At 33.4% G+C, this 16,173-nt stretch overlaps 1 protein-coding gene, 1 long non-coding RNA gene and 1 pseudogene across 2 annotated transcripts in view; 1 reads left to right on the top strand and 2 right to left on the bottom strand.

Annotated features, from left to right (window-relative positions):
- Window positions 1-16,173, top strand: part of LOC140440117 (uncharacterized) — a 352,003-nt gene that overhangs the window by 195,342 nt on the left and 140,488 nt on the right. The window lies entirely within an intron of this gene.
- LOC140438454 (uncharacterized) lies at window positions 1,622-14,854 on the bottom strand. The gene is made up of 2 exons (XR_011950533.1): window positions 14,631-14,854; window positions 1,622-1,938 (listed from the first exon to the last, which is right to left on the bottom strand). It is a non-coding gene; the product is annotated as an uncharacterized lncRNA (long non-coding RNA).
- On the bottom strand, window positions 3,009-3,127 carry LOC140440403 (5S ribosomal RNA; annotated as a pseudogene).

Genomic DNA, 16,173 nt, shown 5'->3' on the forward strand with positions numbered 1-16,173 from the left:
GAGTTTCTTTATTTCTTGTTATTTAATGGGTCATTATCATAACCACAAAAATAACCATAAATAAGGTTACTAAAATAAACAAATTTATATAAATATAATATGCTTTGAAAATGGTTTAAATATCTAATAAACCGAAACAAATAATAGAATTCCCTTAAAATACGTCTTATTCTTCTTCTTGTGCCACTTCTATCGGAGATTGGAAATCATCAAGGCTATCCTGACCTTATTTACAGCTGACCTAAAGAGTTAATTAGTGGTACAGCCAATCCACTCTCTCAAATTACGCAACCATGACATTCTTCTACGGTCTTGATTCCATTTTCCTTCTTTTTTTCTTTGCATTATATTTTGAAGTAATGCGTATTTATGTCCTCTCATCAGGTGACCCAAATATTCGAGTTTTCTTCGTTTGATCGTTGACAAAATTTTTGGGTCTTTTCCTATCCTTCGCATTACTTCAAAGTTTGTGACTCTTTCAACCCAACTTAATTTCAGCATGCGACGGTAGCACCACATCTCGAAATTTTCAATATTTTTTATGTTGTTCTGTTTGAGAGTCCAGGCCTCTACACCGTATAATAGCGTAACATTCTTAATCGTAGAGGAATGCTTATATCTCTGTTGCAGAAGAATTTCCTCATATTTATAAAGGTAGCCCTGGCAATTGCGATACGTCTTTTTATTTCATTGTTTTGGTCTCCAGACCAGAAACTTGATACTTTTTGTGTCGTTAAAATAAACGCTGTTTATACTAATATGTGCTGGTTGTGTCATGTTCTTACTGAAGACCATATACTTGGTTTTTCTGATATTGATACTTATGCCATATGCCATTGTTGCAGGCAATATTTATATTTGTAAGTAATCGTTGTAATTCTTCTACTGTTCTTGCAACTAGTACAGTGTCGTTTGTGTATCGAATATTATTTACAACCTCTCCATTGATTACGATTCCTTCGTTTGCTTGCTTCGACCCCCTGATCGGACACACATTTTTTTAGGGTCACAGAGCCCAAAGTAAAGCCATAGTAAACTCAGTAAAGTAAATAGGGAGAAAAGCTACACTAAGCTACCCCTACAGATAGGTGGCCTAACCACAAGTCATGCAAAACGGAGGGTGTTTCTTTTCCCAAATCGCCCGACGTAACAGTTCAAGCCTCCTCTGCGTATGTCAGACGTAGAGGAGGGGTGGTGGAAAAACCTGGGGGTCAGATAGGTACCGAGCCAAAATGACTTGCTCTTTTGGAACGAGACCGGTCTCATCTTCGGACATGGGGGTCCCACTATCTAGCAGTGGTACACTCATGTTCCATAGGGGTTGGGATGAACTCATGTGTGTGTGTGTGTGTGCTTGCAAAAGAGTTTCCTGGCAGATGATTTTACTATGAACATTAAATAGCAAAAAAAGTACATCTATGACCAGCTAAATAATCCCTAGCCTACTGTTCTAACAATAGCAGGTAACTAAATTTTATGATAGTCCATGTGGCGTGGAAAAATTTCTATCTAAATAGTCAAACCCAACGTAAAATATGCTAAAATATTGACGTTGTACGAAAAACACACGTACTACAATATGCTTAACAATTTAGTTTTTTTTCTGAGAATTTACTTCAGCTTATTTTTCAAATATACTATATATTGGTTACAATAATACACTTATAGACATAATAAACATTATATTATTCATAAAAATGGTGTTTTGTGGTTGAATTTTGTGGTTCTATCTGTGGTGGTAAGATGCAATTAAATGTTCGCAAATTGGTTTTGCTACCTTGTTACAGTCATCTTCAGTGCGGAAATTGTTCTTTGTATAATTGCATCCATGAGTCATGTCGAGTACACAAGACCTGGATTTTACGTCCCATCGCCATGCTGGACGACTCGCAATAAGGCACACTATTTTGTATGCAATAGTAACAGGTAGAAAGCAATCTAAAAAAAAGAAATGATGAAGAGCAATGTTTAATATTTTAAAAACAGAAATATTACAAAATATATCCACTATATATATATATATATATATATATATATATATATATATATATATATATATATATATATATAAAGGGGGGTTGAGGTTAATTGGGTACGCGGCTGATATAGCTTGATTGAAACTTTGTTCAACAAATAACAAACAATTTATCAAAATGTATTTTATCATGTTTTAAATGATTGTAGCTCTCATCCGATGATGCCAATGAAAATTGAGGAAATGTTAACTGTTAAACAGAGTACACTTGGCTTTCAATCAGCTGCATACCCGATTAACCTCAACCCCCCCTTATCTACTACCAGATCAGATGTTATTTTAGAATAGATATTATATATATATATATATATATATATATATATAAAGGTTATATATATATATATATATATATATATATATATATATATATATATATATATATATATATATATTAAACGTACAGGATACACTTGTAAAATTTCATAAAAATAGGTTTAGCCATTTCGGAGAAGTATGGCAACTTACTGTTGGTCCTGTTGGTTATCCTGTTGGTCCATGTTAGGAATAACTCTGCGAGACAGAATAACCAACGAAGACATCAGGAGAAGAACCGGAGTGATTGACATCATCGAGAAGATAGCCTGACTAAAATGGAGATGGGCAGGACACATAGCCAGAATGACTGATGGGCGATGGACAAAGAGGTTATTGGAATGGAGGCCAAGGGAAGACAAGAGAAGCGTCGGTCGACCACCTACAAGATGGACTGACGATTTAAGAAGACTCAGTAAAGACTGGATAAGAGCGGCGCAAGATAGACGGGGTTGGACACATAAGGAAGAGGCCTATGTTCAGCAGTGGACTCTTGAGGCTGGATGATGATGATGATGATGGCAACTTACCCTGTTGACACTAATATGACTATTAAAAAAGTGAGGTAAAAAGGTGAAAATTAAGAGCTTTAAGCTACAAAATACACATGTAAAATTTCATAAAAATTGGTCCAGCCGGAGAAGAAAGGTTTAAGGCTTTATGGCAACAACATGCGGGGTTCTCGAGAGGTCATTCATCCAAGTATTAACCGCAACCGACACTGTTTGACTTAGGTGATCGAACGAGAACCTTTATATGCAGTGTGGTATGACTGCTGCCCAATTTATCAATATTGACATTTGTTTTAGCTTCCTTTGGTAGTCATAGTATGGATCCATCTATTAATTATATTGCGATTTAAAATATGGAAAAAAACTGTTTTTGAACTTTCCGTACAATTTTTTGAAAATTACAAAAATAAATACAAAATAACAAAAAAACAAACTTACATACTACGTTCTATCCGTTTACAAACTCTAGAAGTTGGAGATATTACAAGAATTTATGATTGTTAATGGGCGATATTTTGTAGCAGAAATAATTTATTACAAATGAAAAATATTTTTTTAAATGAAACTATACATAGAGGTTAACCTTTTTTAAAAAAACAAAAACAAAACAAGATTTGTTATGCTTGGGTATGTGTCAAATGTAAAAAAAATAAAGCTAGCTGTCAGATGTCAACATTAATTTTAAACTTTGGGAATAATTAATATGACAGCTTAGCCACACCCTAACATTTATAATTTTAATTATTACAATTTTTTAACCTGTTATAAAAGCATTTATTTATGGCAAATGGCTATTTTTACTTTAAAACTTCAATAAAAAAATTACCTGGATTTCACTAAATGTTAATTTTTTTTTTAATTTCGGAGATTGGGACTGGAGATTCACTGCCACGCAAAAAACTGCATCTCTCACTGCGAAACAGCCGGGAATGGCTTAGGACAAACAAAACGAGGATAGAAGCTGGGCCCTGGGATGAAAACTTTGAAAACTCGGCTTCTTTAAAAACTGGAACACATGTGTGTATCTTTCAAAGTTGTTGTAAACGCCGTTTTAAAAATATCTTAGATGAGAGACGGCACAAAAATGAAATAATGACTACTCTTATCAAAACTGACACATTACATTGAGTATATTTCACTTTTTCAAAACTAATTTGCCGGTTTTTTAACACCGACATTAGCCGCGTGTTGTCTCAATCAAATATCTTCCCCAACGTGACTTCTTTCACATAAAACTTTACACTGCTACTATATGACACATTTTCCCATGATAAAGGACGAAAAACAAAATTCATTACAAATTTGAAGTAAAATTCGGACTGCAATACACTAAACGCCTCTAACAACGGCCGGCCTTACCGAGAGTAACTTTATAACCCTCAAAAATCATTCGCCTCTCCGCATAACGTTCCCATCAACCCAAGTGGATATTTATTTATCGCGCAATATCAAGCGGAAACGATCAAAGGAAATAACAAAGTATACGCGTCTGTGATATATAAACAAACTTTAAAATGTGTTTATTATCAACCTTAGCGATGCAAAAGGATTGAAAATACTCATTCGGTATTTAAATACATACGAGGTGACTTCAATATATACGAAAGAAAATAAAATTGCTATTATTTTAGCCAGTGAAAATATTTATTTCAAAAGAACTTTCTTTGAGATGTATATCATTCTCAAACAGCTTTTAACTATGAATAGGCCTAATGATATTGACCATCTCAGTGAAATTTATCATTTACTCATTTTGCACATCAAGTAGATGTAGGGTCTTCACCAACATTTTAACGATATATTTTGCTTACCATAGGGTAAGATTTTGGGGGTAGAAGATTGGAGAATAGAAACTGTGGGGGTGGGGATAGGGTAAGCAAAATAAACGCTACTTGTGCGAACGGCACCCAGGTTTTGGTAGGAGAGCTGGGGTCGTGGATAAGTAAAAGACAAGGGGGTTGGATTGGGGCATTTACAGAAAAATGAAATAAAAGGTCATAAATCTCTTGGGACAAACAAAACAAAAAGAAACAGGAAACACCTATAGTAATTCATAAAGAGCGCCACTTCAAGGTGCCTAATTATAACCATCACAACAGCTAGTTGTAACTGGGGATATAATTATAAAACATAAAAAACATATCTTTTTCAAATGGAACTCAAAAAAAGGGTTAGTTAAAAAAAGAATAAACAAAATGTTAAGAAACAAAATTTAACATTTGTTTTTGTGTCACCACAAACAGTTACAAAATTAAGAGAATACAAAAATATAATAACAATAGCTGCAAAATACAAAAATACAAAAAAAACTTACATGTGTCATCTGTTTACAATTTCCAGGAGTTGGAGATACTACAAAAACTTACAAAATTTACATGTAAGTTAACCTTTCTTTTAAAGAAAACAAAACAAATCAATATCAAAAATAATAAAGCCAGCTGTCATATGTTAACATTAAATTTAAAACAAAACTGAACAAATAAAATGACAGCTAAAAGTCAAACCATAAAATTTACTACTTTAAATATTACTTAAAAATTATTATTTATTTAAAAAATGTCTGCTTTACTTTTAAAATCTGATCACAAAAAAAAGTTACCTGAGTTTCACTGTATAACTTTCAATAACTGGAACAAAAAACTACATCTTCAAACTGTAAAAAAAATATCCCTAAACGGCTGCTTAGGACATTGAGGTTTGAGGTAGAAACTGGCACATTGGACACACCATGTAAACGCTTCTTAAAAACTGGACAATGGAAATGTTGATATCTTTATAAACACATTCTTCTTCTTCTTCACGTGCCATCTCCGCGACGGAGGTTGGCCATCATCATGGCTATTCTGATCTTAGATGCTGCTGCTCTGAATAGTTCAATTGATGTGCATCCGTACCATTCCCTCAAGTTACGCAACCATGAGATTCTTCTTCTTCCTTCTAATAAACACATTACTTGAGTAAAATATCACTTCTCTAACATATTTGTGGGTTTTCTTTTTGACCGACCTCTAAAACGTCTTCATTCTTCCGTTACCTCTGTCAACCTCATCAACTGCACTTAAAACTCAACACTCCTATTATACTGCACATTTTCGCATGACAAAAGACGAAAAAACAAAAAAAAACATAACGAATTAAAAGAAAAATTGGGACTAACACCGAAAGCACTGCCTCTAACAGCGGCTCCACTGAGATTGACGAAATTATCTTCAAAAATTGCTCGCATAAGTTAGAACAAACAAAGCACTTAGGGTATAAACTAAACACAACGGAAATTAAGACGTAAATTAATTTGAAAACGCAATATCGGGCGGTTTGAACAAAGAAATATCGAAGAAATTTTTCGCCTATGACATAAACAAACAATAAAATGAGTTATTATCGACGGCGGTGACCTAAAAAGAACGAAAGATTATTTGGGTTTTAAATTGAAGGATACGAACTAAAAAACATTGAAAAAATTCTTCGTTATTATAATGCATATATAAGGGGATTTCAGTTTAACACATATAAGGGGATTCCAATAAATTTCAAATGCTATAACATCTCCTGCTATTTTACCTCTTTTTTTTTTGGGAAATTGCTTTGTGACTTGGTTGTCCTCTTTTTCCGTTCCACTTTCACTTTTTTTTATATGTGCTAGGGTACTAAAACTCTGGATTTGCCTGTCTCTAATTTCCAGGTTAGTTTTCTCTATCTTAACCGTCAATTGTCTTGAGACAGTCACCTAATATTATCTTACCTTGATTGAATTCATACTTTCACTCGTTCATATTAAAATGTTCTTAACACTGAAAATAGTCTCTTTTACTAAAGCCAGACAGCATTAAGGAAACCCAGCCCTTTTTTGTTGCTTAGATGAGTACAATACTTAGATTGATGTATGGTTTCACACTTCATACTTCAAGAACTGTAAATTTAAAGAAATTTCTCCTCTAACTAATATAAACCCCGCATTTAATTAAATCGTTCTACGTATGTTGCCCAGGGCATAACGCTCATTTGGTCGTCGGACTCTCTTAAACGTCGATCGGAACTTCTTCTTCTTCCTATGTTGTCCCCACTAACGGAGGTTGGCGACCACATTTTTAAAAGCTTCTCTGTCCTTTGCAACGTGGAATAATTCGTCTACAGTCATGTTTGTCCAGTCTCGAATATTTCGCAGCCATGACTTCCTCTTTCTACCTATTCCCTTTTTGCCATCGACTCTACCCTGCATGATGACCTGCAGAAGACTATATTCGGTCGAAACTAAAGACGTAAAATTTATAATCCTCTGCAAACTGAACGTTTTCCCAGTTGTAATTATAATAGTTTACGGGTGCACTGGCAAATTACAGTCTAGCTCTGCGACGGTTTACAGGTTATGCTAGTCCTGCAGATGGTCTTCGAATACGCAAATCCTATTCTAGAAGACGTCTCCTCGCGGTATCAATGCTGGTTTGGATATTATGAACCGCTAAAACATTCCTTGACGTGCTAAATCGTTCTCTTGAAGCGCATAATCTAATCATAATCATCCATTAAACAACAAAAAAATTACGGTAATCTATCAAATTTTATATTTGTTAATTTCTCATAGTCTACTTTAGGCTTGTTTATTAAACTAAGCAGAAAATAAGGATTTATTGATGAAAAACGTAGTTAGTTGTTAAAGTGCCTAACTTTTTTATTATCCTACGTGAGCGAATTAATCCTACAATATAATGTTAAGAAAACCTGAGGCTACAGTTGGGTATATACAGTATTTTATAAATGCTAGAATATTCCATGGAGTCTGGCAAATTTTGAGAAAATAACACAGTCTGATTGGTACACCCGGTAATGACAATTTACCTGTCTAGCAACAATATTACTACAAAGATATTGTTAAGAGTTAGGCTATGACGTATTAAAAAAATCACTTAAATCGAACAAGATGTTTAGGAAATTCGAGTCATCAAAAATATCCCGTTTTTATGGTGGTACCGTTCGCGTCATAAAAAACTGGTACAACTCTTATAACCAAAAATCGTGTTTTTTAAGTTGTTTACGTTGATCTTGTCACATGTGTCATTCTAATTTCTAGGGCACCGTTGCCAGTTCAACGAAAATGTTGTATGAAACCAGCTAAAAGCAGGGCTGTGCGACAGACCGCCAATTTTGAGTGTACTAAAAACTAAAACATCGAGCATTCTCGATCAGTCAATCACATTAAAGTTTAAACATGCATCCTAAAAAATTCCAATATTAATTTTGTAATTTTCCATCATCTCAATTAAGTACCCATACATTGATTTGTGTCTTATTATAATTTATGAAAATATTTCGATTCAAAAATAATGATAGATAATCAATCTAGACATAACTTTAAATTATTATAATAAAACATTACAGTCGGATATTAGATTGTAACTGCCATGTTTTGAAAAGCGTTTTTTCGCCCCGGATATTTTATAGTTTATTATACGTAGGATAAAGTATAATAAGGATTGTCAAAAAACTGTCAAAGTGTTTAGACGCATTTCAAAGTTTCTCTTAAAAATTTAAATATTTAAACTATTATTTCTTTAGTTCTGAACGTGTAATTAGTGAATAATATTAAAATCAAAATCCTGTTCAAAGTTAAATGTGACAGTGTACTGAAAATCGTAGAATTCTGTGAGTACAAAACTGCATTATTAATAACCTTAAAATCAGAAGTTTAAAAGGCAAAATATTTTATCGATTTCAATTCAACTTATCGATTATTGACAACAACTTTTTGCTGGTTCTTGCTACTAACAAGTAATTAGGCTAGGCTGCTGTTTAATTTTATTAAGTGGCCAAGTCCGGCTTTAGATCCTCTGTGCCAATGTACGTAAATTCTCAGCGGGAAGATGGATGAACCGGAATCAGCTACTACCTCACGAAATATACCCACTACGTCACATATATCTTACTCCAATGCATTAAATAGTTTCAAATATCCTTCAAAAGACCAAGGTATTATACTTTCAACCATACAAGGAATAAAAGTTTTCGAATATATAAAAGCTGTTGGATCAATAGTACAGCCCAAAAATGTTGTTTGGGCATCCAAAATATCAAACAACCGCATCTGCATCTACCTCTCCTCTAAATATGTAGTTGATCAATTTCTTAGCTCCCACAAATATATAAATATTGATGGTAACCAGATTGAAGTAAGAAGACTTATAACCCCCGCCCAGAGACTCATCATATCTAATGTATGTCCTACTATACCTAATAGCTTAATTGAAGAGCACTTAAAAACTATGGGTATAAAATCAGCCTCCAACATGACGTTTCTACGAGTAGGCATGCAAGACCAAGAATACAGCCACGTACTCAGCTTTAGGAGGCAAATGTTCATAAGTCCTTTAGAAAATGCATCAATTCCTGACTCATTTCTAATCTCATTCGACAATACATCATATCGACTATACATTTCCATAGATGGTTTAAACTGCTCCAGATGCAAGATTGTCGGACATCAAGACTCTGACTGTCCTTCTTTATCATCATCAAGCAACTCAATTAATCAAATGGAAACTGACCACCACGTGAATATACATAACTCTACCAATGAAAAATATAATCAGCTACAAGATCAACCACGAAACCAATACCAAGAAGATACCGAAACATTAATGGAACCAGAACCCAATACCATACAAAATCACGCATCAGCTACAAAAGAGCAAACCACTTCCTCACAAACAAACAATGAATTACAAATCTTGAATCAACCAAAAATATTCCAAGATAATTCCTTAGTAATTGAAAGCGATAGAAAAAGCACTAAAATTACTCCTGCAACTAAAAGACAAATATCCTCTCCTGAAATTCTTGAAAATGACCTACCTCCTCCCGATACTCAAAAACCTAAGAAAAAGCCTAAAACCCAAGAAGATATATCAATTATTCTAAATCAAATTAAAGAAAAAATTGAAAATAGAAACCCTTCCTTTACACTTACTTTTCATGAAATATGTGATTTTCTGGCAAATTCCCTTCACTCAAAACATCCTGAAGTCATTGTTAAAAATTATTCAAATGAAAGCCAAGAAATAAAAGAAATTTTAAACTTTATATATTCCCAAATACAAAATAAAACTTTAAAAAACAATATCACCAGATTGAAGAAGAAACTGCTTTTCAACAGTCCTTCTTCTACTGACGAAACTGACCAAGAATCAAGTTCTCAACAATAAATAGTTAACACATAAAGAGTTAATGGCCAGCACATTCATATTACAGTGGAACCCCAACGGTTATTTTACACATATAGAATCCATTAAGCTTCTTATACACGAATATCTTCCTTTAGTCATATGCCTAGAAGAGACCCATTTCAAGCACCAAAGTGTGACATTAAAAAATTATGTTCCTTTTCTAAGAAACCGAGTTGCAGATCACTCAAGCGGCGGAACAGCAATTTTTGTAAGGGATGACATAGAGTCAACTGAAATACAACTACAAACAAATCTCGAAATAGTTGCAGTGTCAGTCACCCACAAAATGAAAATCAATATTTGCAATGTATACTTACCTCATCCTACTGATTTAGACATAACTGAACTAAGCAATGTTTTAAACCAAATTCCACACCCAAAAATAATATTAGGCGATTTTAACTGTCACAACAGTACTTGGGGAAGTAACAAAACCGACAAATGTGGCAATCTCCTAAATAATCTCATTGATAATTTAAATTTAGTCTTACTAAACACTGGCAAATCTACTAGGTTCAATTCATACAATGGTACATTTTCTGCCATAGATCTCTCTTTATGCAGTCCGTCGCTAGCTCCTTTATTATATTGGGACACATTGGGGTATTTATATGATAGTGATCACTTCCCTATCACGATAACCATAAACACTAATGATAAATCAACTTTTCCAATTCACCAGACATGGAAAATAAAGTCAGCTGACTGGAATTTATATCGAACACTGATAGAAGAACAAACAAACAAATATAATTTAACCAATAACGCAAACCAAAACCTGGAAATATTTAATAACATTATTATTTCTGCAGCAACAATCGCAGTGGGAAAAACAAAATCGAGTCAAAGGCAGCCAGTTCCTTGGTGGAATAACGAAATTGCACAAGCACTCACTTTGTCTAAACACGCTTTTAACGTTTACAAGAAACATAAAACTATCGAAAACCTTTTAAGGTTTAAAAATCTCAGAGCTCAAAGCAGACAATTAATCAAAAAAGCAAAACGAGAAAGTTGGAAAAAGTACGTGTCTTCAATAAATCCTTCCACTCCCTTAGGCAACATATGGAACAAAGTCCGTAGAATAAAAGGTACAAAATACTTTCGAGGTATAGATACTCTATCATATAATAACCAAATGCATTCAAACAAAGAAGATATTCCAGAAATACTAGCAGATATATACGAACGTAATTCTAGTGATTCTAATTACAGCCTATCCTTTCTAGAGCACAAAAAACTAACGGAGTCTTCAAATATACAAATCACAGAGAGTGGCAATCCAATAAACAAACCAGTAAGTCTTCAAGAATTAGAATTTTGTTTAAGTGCTAAAAATTCGAGTCCAGGACCTGATGATATCCACCCTCTTTTCTTACGAAATCTTCCTCTGAATGCAAAGCTAATATTAGTTGATATTTTTAATAATATTTTTATTCATCATGACTTTCCTGATCTATGGTCGCAAGCAACTATAATTCCAATCCTTAAATATAATAAACCAAAAGACGATCCAAATTCCTATCGTCCAATATCACTTACGTGTTGTACCTGCAAACTTTTAGAAAAAATCCTTAATTATCGTCTTAAATGGTACCTCGAAAACAATAACCTAATAAGTATCAGACAAAGTGGATTTCGTACGGGTAGATCCACAACAGACAATCTAATAACACTTGAATCAAGTATACATGAATCCTTTCTGCACAACCAAAAACTTATTGCCGTGTTTTTTGACATAAGAAAAGCGTTTGACACAACATGGAGACATCTTATACTAAAAACACTTCAAGAATGGGATGTTCAAGGGCACATGTTGTCCTTTATTAAGAATTTTCTAGAAACACGAACTTTTCGAGTCAGAACCAATGGATTTACATCCTCCAGACGAGTACTTCAAAACGGCACTCCACAAGGATCTACTCTAAGTCCTACTCTTTTTCTAGTTGCAATAAATAGTATTATACATCAAATAAAACTACCTGTATTTACTAGCCTATATGCAGATGACTTAGTCATTTATCTAAGAACAAACAATGTAACTCTGGGAACACATATACTGCAAACTACCTTACACACAATTGAAAGCTGGTCGCAAAACACGGGTTTTATATTCTCTAGTGAAAAGACACGTTATTTAATTTTTAGCAAAAGAAAAAATTATCCTAATGTTCAATTAACACTAAATGGAGTTGTTTTGAAACAAGCAGAAGAAATAAATTTCTTAGGACTTTCTTTTGAACGTAACTTAAACTGGGAAACCCACATCACCAATCTGCAACGTTCTTGCCAATCCAGAATTAATCTACTAAAGATGCTGTCAAATACCTCTTGGGGGGCAGATACAACAACCTTACTTACTCTATATAGATCACTAATACGAAGTAAACTAGACTACGGCTGTTTATGCTACGATACTGCTAACAAAACATCTTTAAAAAAACTTGACTACATTCAAAATATGTGCTTGAGATTAGTTTTAGGTGCCACAAGAACTAGTCCAGTAAGTAGCTTACAAGTTTTGGCTAATGAACTGTCCTTAAGCCAACGAAGGCAACTTCTATCACTAAATTACGTTGCCAGAATTTCAGCAAACAACAGCAACGTAACCTACTCAACAATACTTTGCAGAACAAATATAACGTCCGATCTTTACAGAAACATTGCAATAAAAAAACTACCATTTCCCGAACGAATAAAACGTATTGGTCTTAATTTAGAACAGTTCAGTCTTACTATGCCTATTCATGTAAATGTTCCTCCTTGGATGATTAAACATCCAAAAATAGACACGTCTTTAAAAGAACTCCCGAAACATTCCACACATCCTTTCCTTATACAGCAAGCTTATAAAAATGTAATATCCAAATACCCAACAACCCATCAAATCTTCACTGATGCTTCCAAATGTCATGAAGGACATGCTGCAGCCTACATCTACGAAAACGTCAAGTCTACCATACGAATCCCAACAAATTGTTGTATATATACCGGAGAACTTACGGCAATTCATCAGGCCGTGAAAAAATGTTGTTCTATCAATGAAAGCAAATTTGTTATCATCACCGATTCAATGAGCGCATTACTTGGAATAAAACAGCTATATACAACTCACGCCATACTTCTCAAGATCAAAGAAGAGTTATCTTATCTACAGACTCAACAAAAAGATATTTCCTTTATCTGGGTACCTTCCCATATGGGAATAAGTGGTAATGAGGAAGTGGACTCTCTGGCAAGCAATGCAACCACCGACCAAAGTATTGCTATCATAAATCAAATGCCTTGGACTGATCACAAAGTAAATATCAAAGCCCACGTATACAGAGCGTGGCAAACTACTTGGGATCACACTGCTAATAAACTCAAAGAATGTCTAAGTCAAGTAGGAACCAAACTCATCTTACCAAATAATAGAAAAGACCAAGTCATCATTAACCGACTCCGAATAGGACATACTTTCCTTACACACAAGCATATCTTCAACCAGGAAGCTGCTCCGTTGTGTACCAAGTGCAATACTCAGTTGTTGAGTGTCCAGTGTACCAGAACGAAAGAATCGCGTGTGCCCTTAGTGATAATTTAAAAAGTATACTAACGTCAAATTTACAGTCTTTATTAAGTTATCTTAAAATGACTAAACTATATACCAGATTGTAAAAAATATTTTTTTTATGCAACAATATGTATCTTACTGTTTGTGTATGTCCCCCCGCTAATAACCCTTAGTGGTTGATGCGGGTATATTTGTTTAAATAAAAAAAAAAAAAAAAAGTATAATAATTTTTTTTCACATTTATCGTTCTTATACTAAATAATCAATTAATTTTGGTAGTTTGCATGTTACTAAACTTATTAACAAAAAATACAGTTCGTGTTCGGTAGGCGATTGAAGTATAAAATTACAGTAGACGCATTCCAATGTTCCCTGTGCCAATAAAGATCCTTCAAACATTTTGGATATTAACTCAACCCTATCTCTGGTTATTAAATTAATTAGATACGGTTTTTTGTTGTTAAAGATAAAAATAATACCTATCTACATTACAATACAATTACAATAATACATTTTTGAACGTTATTTTTTTTATTTAGATTCAGTGCAATTCCGTTATCTGTGATGGCAACAACGAATTGATTCACGAACCATTGTGTACAGTCTGAACACAGGTTTACATTGGGAAAAAAAAGTGTACCAGTTTTATATGACGGGAAGTGTACGTAAATTTTGATGCTCAGTGTATAGGTTTTGGTAATTAATCTGTTTTTTAATAAAGTCGATACAAGCACATAAATAAGTAAAAATAAAAATATGTAATTACTACCGTAGTTTCTGACAGTGTCCGGAAAGCGGAGTAATCAGCAAATGCTGACTTTTAGTGAACTACTATGTTCTCTGTAAAAAACTCTTGGAAAAAAAAATAGGTAATTTTTAACGAAAATATATAAATAAAAATAAATCAGTCGCAGTACCTTTCCTTAGAACAAATATATATCTGATTAAACAATTGTTAAATAACTAACTACGGTTTTAGTATCATAATAATAAATATTTACCTTCTGGTCTATAATCCCGATCTGCATTAATTGATACAGTAAAACAGACAAACAAAATAAAGATACTGAAGAATTTCATTTTTGATTTTGAAACTGGTAGAAGTAACAGACATCCGTAAACCAAAATTTTATGCTTTACTAAAATGAATAAATATTTACATGTTGTAAATGCTTTATATTATATGTTAAGATTATAAACGTGGGTGACAGTTGATTGGTTTCAAAAAAATTTATTAGGTTTGAACAATGTAAACAATACAATTATGTAAGATGTACGATAAAATATATCTTACAATGGATAGACTGTACACAATTTAATTATAAACAACAATAAAAATTCGAAACATAAAATAACAATTTTAATAAAAAATATTTTAAACTATCGCTAAACATTTTCAACCACTTCATATCCACAATTCGTAACGTATGTTTCTCGCATTCTCGCTAAAAGTCCAGCCACACACTATCAGGTATAAAATCAGGTATACCTGACAAGCACACCTAAACAGATATACCTGTCCGGTGTACCTGTTTACACACGGGTACACACAATCTTCAGGTATACCTATCAGGTATACGTGATAGATGTCTATCTAGGCCACGTAAATATAAATTTGTATATATTTTAAGTACATGGATGATTCAAGCTCACGAATGGATTCCTCAGATGATCTGCTCTTTATCTCCTAATTTTTTGTGATTTTTGCCAAACGTAAAAACAGATAGATTCTATAGTCACAGCTTCTCGTAAAGATATCGGGGTATCTAAAATCTCATCATCATAGCTTTCCGTTGATGAGTGCAATTTTTGTCACACAAATCAATTTTTAATAGTTCTTGATTTTGTTTCGAATTCTATAAACTCCATTTTTAAAATCCAAAATGTTTTCTTTAATAGTTTTGGTGTCCAAAGGTTCACAATCCATTTTTTGTACAGTTATCAGGACACTACTGCCAATAAGTAGAGAAGTCAATTTTTTTGTTTCGTTCTTAACCATTTTTTTCAGCTGCACGTTTTAAACTTTTGTGGCCTCATTTCTCTAAAATAATATGTTTTCTGCCGTTGCATCTAAAACACAGTACTGTGGAACCAAAACCTTCCTCTCCTACTACAGACAATCTACACGTGACATGAACAGGATTATTGTAAGACTTACAGCTATGGGCACTAGTGGTAGGATTCTGACATGTGACACAAATTAGTTCAATGTACTTAGTCCTCTTTAACTAACTAGATTTTTCGTCAATTAGTAACAAATTTGTAGAGTAATTGTTACCTAGATTTGAGGAACTAGTTTCAGCCACTATAATTTCTAAATGAAAAATATTACTTATTAGAGTCGTATCAGTATTAATGATTTCACAATTCTCAGGATTTTTAGGTTGTTCGAGTAATGTCTCTGTGATTTGAGTTTTATCATTTCATGCTACATTCGATCTCTCGGTGTTTAAACTCTGATGCTGTATCTTAGTACTATCGTCACATTTCCCATTTTTAATTTTTGTAACTATTCTTCGGTTTTAATGTTCGTCAACAATTGAG

This window comes from Diabrotica undecimpunctata, chromosome 4 (genome assembly GCF_040954645.1).
Source record: "Diabrotica undecimpunctata isolate CICGRU chromosome 4, icDiaUnde3, whole genome shotgun sequence".
In the NCBI taxonomy this organism is placed as follows: domain Eukaryota; kingdom Metazoa; phylum Arthropoda; class Insecta; order Coleoptera; family Chrysomelidae; genus Diabrotica; species Diabrotica undecimpunctata.